The sequence below is a fragment of the Arabidopsis lyrata genome, assembly GCF_000004255.2.
Source record: "Arabidopsis lyrata subsp. lyrata unplaced genomic scaffold ARALYscaffold_4, whole genome shotgun sequence".
NCBI classification, from domain to species: domain Eukaryota; kingdom Viridiplantae; phylum Streptophyta; class Magnoliopsida; order Brassicales; family Brassicaceae; genus Arabidopsis; species Arabidopsis lyrata.
The window spans coordinates 6,095,543-6,101,999 of NW_003302552.1; positions in this window are offsets into that span (position 1 = coordinate 6,095,543).

Sequence of the window (6,457 nt, forward strand, 5' to 3'; positions counted from 1 at the left end):
TGAAGTTTCATTTGCTTGTAGACTTCTGTAGTTCTAGTTTTCAAGATTATATACGTTTTATAATCTAACCATGTTTGTTTCTTTGCTTGTTCTTTCTTTAGTTACTTTTGGTATAATTCACTGATTGATTCCATCAACTCGTTCAAGCACCAGCTCGAAGAAGCGTAGCTAATTTATCTTAGAAAATCATGGATTTGAAAAAGCTACGCTTCTCGAGAAGGTGCATGAACAAGTTGATGCATATTTTGATCTGCAAAGACCAAAATTGGATCTCACATGTGATGTTGTCAATTTTATCCAATTCAGGAAGTACTCTGTGAACTTGTTCTTTACCTTTTATTCTACTATTGTTGTTAGTGTTTAGCTAGAGAAACTATATGGATTTGGTTAAGAGAATAAACTGTAAGTTTGTGGATTTACTTTGATTTATCACTTTATATATGACCATTAACACTGATATTTATGTAGTAAAAGTAGAAAGCAATTGTTTAGAAGCCTTGGGAAGTTGGATTTGTGCGGATAGAGAGGATTCTCGTTTGTTGTTTTTCTTCTAATTATGTGAAAATGTATAAATGTAAAATACAAATGCCTTTTAATGTCTTTATTAAATAATTTTGAGACGAGTTTTTACCATATTGGTACATAACTGCTTAGCCAAAAATCACAAAAACATAAATGCATGTTTGATGAATTACTCTATCCACTACTTAGTTTACATTCACAATTCTAAATTAAACAGAGAAAGAGACAAAATCTGTGATGTTCTCTCACGAAAATAGAAAAAATTATGTATTAGTTTTTTTTTATATATAATTCAAGGCAAATCTCCATACTTATGGAGGGGTTTAGGACTAATCTCTGGGGAGAGAGTGTCCTACGGGTAAGATCCCCCAGATTTTCAAATGGGCCGTAAACAATGGGTACATTACATACCCATGTGGCCAAAGGGATAAAGCCGAACAATTTTGCGTCTCCCATGTGGCCAAAAGGATAAAGCCGAACAATTCTGCGTCGGGAGAGAATCGATCCCTGCCCTAGGCCAACATGGCCACTCTTCTACCATACTAGAACTACTAGCTTACCGCCTCTAGTTAAAATTCTGTATTTGTTATGTGAAAATTTATAATTTAAAATATAAATGCATTTGTGCAGATGGAATTAATTAATTAAAGTAACTTATTTTTTTTGGTGTTTTTTCTTAAGTCGAATTTGCCAACAAAAGTGATGATTATCCCATTAACTTTTAGTCATTGGCCTGATCTTCTGTCGCATCACGTTTACTTAGTCAAGGTTTATGTGGTTAGCTTTCTTTGTCCGACCTTTAAAAGTCTTGGTCTTTTATCATGTTGCAAAGAGAAAAGCAATGACAAGAAGATGGTTTGAAATTCTCACTTTAATGAAACTACCAAATAATCTCTAATTACCATAAACCCATTATCGTTTTTGACCTAATTGCATGTGCGTATACTTATGAGTTATGAATACATTGATTTTCTCAAGTTACGTATTATACCCAAAAAAAAACATACAAATTGCAAATTATTATTGTAAACATTCAATCAACTTTCTATATCCCCATCTTGAGCCGCCTTCTTTAGTTTCTCTAAGATATTATCATTCCTACTCAAACTATCACAGAGATTTTCATCTTGAGCTACCATATCTGATACTACTCTATTGACATCCACAAGGATCGACATAACTTCACAGCCAAGCTTCTGCTGCCTCCAAAGTTTTTTTTTTCTTTTTATGTTTTTTTGGGTTTTTGGCTCATGTACCTCATATATAACTATAAGCTAGATCATAACCCGTGCTATAGCACGGGTGTGAATTTTTTTTTTTAAAATTAAATTATAAAGGTGTATTAAAAAGCAAATAATATAATAAAATCAAAATTATAAAATTTATATCATAGCATGTGTAATTTTATTTGTTAATAGGATTAAATGTTGTATTATATTTATTTATGTGTGAAAATTATTTTCTTAATAAAAGATTAGATAATATTGTAAAGTATATAAAAATGTTGAGAGATATATATAAAATTGGGCCAAGTTGGGTTCAAAATATTAAAGTTGCAAAATAAAAATAGGCCCAATCTTTAAGTAATCCACTTTGGTTTTGTTTTAATAATAGCATAAATGATTTAAAAAACATAAAATAATGTTTTCGAAAAAAAAAAAAGACAGCAAAAAAATGAAATAACAAAAAAAGGACCGCTACTGCTTCGTTTCCGATTTCTGATAACGGAGAGAAGTCGGCATCCTTGTAATAAACATCTTTCGACGATTTTGATTTCTAATTCTTCTTAATTGAGCTTCCCAGATTGATAAATCCATGCAATTTCATTCCTCTGAAACAATTTCGGAATTGAAGAAATCAAGAACTATAGTTCATCGATTATGTTCCAGATCAGTGGAATTAGAAATTCGTCTTAAAGGTACATCGAATTCTCAGGTTTAATCGTATCTATTATAAAAAAGTCGATGAATATTGTTCTTCAATTGATTAGTGATTGAATCATGAAAGTTGTAAGGAATTCAACAAATTATAGAGACAATTTGTTTATCGTGGATTCAAAATAATGTAATTCAATATGGAAAATCTGGATTGGATCTAATCTTATGACTGTGTTTTACATTGGTTCAAATATAGATTATAAACCATATGCTTTGCAATCTTAACTTTTTTCAGATTCAACAATTGATATCAATTAAGGATCAAGCTTGATAAATTACATCTCTAATCTGAATATGAAATTATGTGCAGGTTTTTGGTACAGACATGTACATGGAGAAAGAGTAAATCAATCTAATGAAGACAATCTAACCAAAAATTATGAGACGGCATGCAATGAGCTCTGTTGAAACAGACTATTAAGGTTAGTACGGCTACCTAACTCATAAAGCTTTTAGAAACATAACTCATTAAGTCTTTCAAAACATGTTGATTTGATGCATTTGATTAATAATGAAATAAATGTTCAATGAATTTAAAAATTAAGCAGAGTTATAGGAAAGTTTATATAACATCAGAGTTTCAATTGAAATCTAAAGAATTAAAGAAATTTGAAATGAGTTTGTTTCCAACTCTTATTCAACAAAAGATTAATGACTGCATCTTCTGTGTTATCGTTTAAGCACTGCTATGATGTTCAAAACCTGCAAATGATAGAAATAATAAAATTTAATTCCTAAATGCATAATTAGTCAGTTGTAATCTGCACAAAAACATTAGACTAACTAAAATACAGAAATAAGTTATAATTAGTGTTGAAAGTTACCTGAATGAAAAGCTATCAAATCTTCTCTTTTTCAGTACTGGCTTAACGAAGGTTTTGGAAGACTTCTTTAAAAACAACATTCATTGTTTTGGTCTGAGGTTTACCTTTCTTGTCGGTGATAAGAATCTTCAAACCTGATTTTGACGTCACTCTAGATATTGCCACATATAGTTGCCCATGTGAAAAAACCGGCCTAGGCAAATAAAGTCCAACATTGTCTAGTGTCTGTCCTTGACTCTTGTTTATGGTCATGGCAAAAGCTACAGATAGGGGAAATTGCCTACGTCTCATTTTGAAAGGCAGTCTTGCATCTGATGGTGTTATGAGCATCCTATGAATAAGAACAGTCTTACCAACTTTATTACATGTAATAACTCTAGCTTCGATAACTGTATCTGCCATTTGAGTGATCTGTAGTCTTGTCCCATTGCATAAACCTTTGTTAGGATCCATGTTTCTGATCAACATGACTGGACAACCAATTTTAAGGCGCAAACAATGGTTAGGCAATCCAGAAACTCTGATACTGTTTAGAAAATCAGGAGAATAAGCCTCATTATTTGTAGAACTTGTATCAGCGGGGTCTATACTGTCAGAGCTTAGGTAGATTCTTTCTTCACCTACAGACAGAAGGAAAACAATTGTAAATAACTAATAAAGCTGTTTTGAAATTTAATTAGCTAACTTAAAAAATACTAACAGATGTTGATGGAAGTAGTTACCATTCACCATGTTCAACATATGCTCATTTATGGAGTTCACATCTTCATTAGTAGGACAAAGAATAGCTCTTCCTTGAAAGAACTTAGGATCATTCTCGTCCATAAAATTATTTCCATAAACAGCCTGTATAATTGATTCGACCGGATCATGATCCTGAGTAATGAGAAACTCTTCTGGGATATCAATCTGAGCAATTCCATCATTAGGCTGAGCAATTTTACCATCCCCAACATCTAATATCCACTTTGAAAATTCCTCGATATTGCGCTTTTCATGCTCACTAATGTTTGCGAGAAGTCTCATGTTTTTTGTTAGCTCCAAAACTTTGCAATGCTCCCATATATAAGATGAATTTAATGCAGCAAAAACAATTTCCTCCCTACCAGCACCATTGATCACTGGTAATACCTGTCTGAAATCACCTCCAAAAACGATAACCTTCCCACCAAAAGGCTTATCATCTGGATTATTTATAATATCTCTCAAAGTTCTATCCAAAGACTCAAAGCAATGCTTGCTCATCATAGGAGCTTCATCCCAAATAATAAGTTTAGCCTCTGTAACTAACTCAGCAAGATCTGTTCCACGTGAAATGTTACATGTAGACGACTCATTAGGATTTAAAGGAATTCCAAACCTTGAGTGTGCAGTTCGACCGCCATCTAATAGCAGAGCAACAATGCCGCTAGATGCGACATTTAAAGATATGTCTCCTTTTGATCTAATAGCAGCAGAGAGTAACTTCCAGAGAAAAGTTTTCCCAGTACCTCCGAAACCGTAAACAAAAAACACTCCGCCTTTGTCATGTGTCACAGCATCCATTATCTCATCATATATCTTCTTTTGCTCTGAAGTCACCTTAGCCAACCATTTGTCATGCTTTTCTTGCAAATATTCACGGTTGTACTTGCGTTCATCCAACAAAAAATGGTTGCATTTTTGTACATCTTCCGAAGAAACTTGTGGCATCTGTCTCCATCTTGTAAGTGAAGTTCCATTTTTGGTTAGCAGCCTGGCTATATCTTGTAAACAAAATTCCTTTTTTTCCTCATCACTTAGAATAAGATCTGCAAATTTAATAAAAACATAACAATAAGATAAATTAGAAATAGATATGAAATCCATCATACGAATAATTAACGGTTTAAAAGGAAATTGATATCCAATTCAATCACACAACAATAGAAAAAAAAAATGATATAAGAGAGAGACCTGGTCGTTTCCATTCTTTTTTTTTTCTGCGTTCTATATCCTTTGATAGAATCCTCCAGGTTGTCTCCCACACCATCTCTGGTTTGCTTAAGCTGTCTGAAAGAAGCATGATGACAAATAGCCTACGAACATATTTTGCAGAGCACCAAAAATTGGCATCTTTAATACCCTTTATGTACTCCTTGTCATCATCTAGCAAACCTAAAGCGAAAACCGCATCCCTGAAGGTTTCGTGAATAACACATTTCACAGTTTTGAGATCATTATAACATGTAACACCTCTGCAGATGTTTAACAGTATTCTCAAATAATAAGCATCCTCTATTGCACGTGGAACAAAGTTAATTCTTCCAATAGCAAATCCCCTTTCTCTTGGTGAGAATTTTTTCTCTTTGCCATTCCAAGTGAACATATTTGGAATTTCTTCATATAAAAGGTTTGTTGGATCCGGAGCTTTCTTTGGTTTTTTTTTCCGATTTGAATTGACTATTGGATTTGGAATCTTCTTGTTAAGCTGAAACCACGCCAAAAACTGTGTAGCTTCAGTACTTAATCGAGTCATAACACTCTCTGTTGTTTCACCTTTCTTGTAATAAATTGGTTGTTTTCCTTGTTCATGGAAGAAAAGTTTAACAACTGGTGTAGTCCGATGGTGTATAGGAAATTTGAAAATTCTCCACATAGCTTCGCAAGCAGATACGTACCTGTAAAAAATATACAACAAAATAAGTTACAATTCATATAGTTGCCTGAATGATATATATGACTTCTAAAGTAATGACGATAATAATGAAATAACCTGCAATCAAAAAAATCTTGAACTTCGTCCTTTCCCTTGGTACCAGTAGTCTTTCCCGGATTTGGATTAGAATCAGCATTTGCAGTATCCTTGTCACGTGGCTCAACAACAAATGTGACACGGTCATGACCTTTATGAACATACTTAAACAGATACTTTATTGACCCTGATTGGTTGCACCACTCAACGTTAATGTGCGCATTATAACGAAGGGATAGCTTCTCGTTATATGGGATCACGTAACGATTATCGCACTGAAAACCATTCTTCTCAATGTAAATACCATTGTTACGTCTTCTATAAACTGGAAACCCATCATCATCAACCCTAGTATTGTTGGTAATCTTTTTTGGAAAAAACTTAGAGCATTTACCATTCACCATACATGGTGAATTAGGAAAACCAGCACCACATGGCCCATGAATCATACAGTCTTTAAC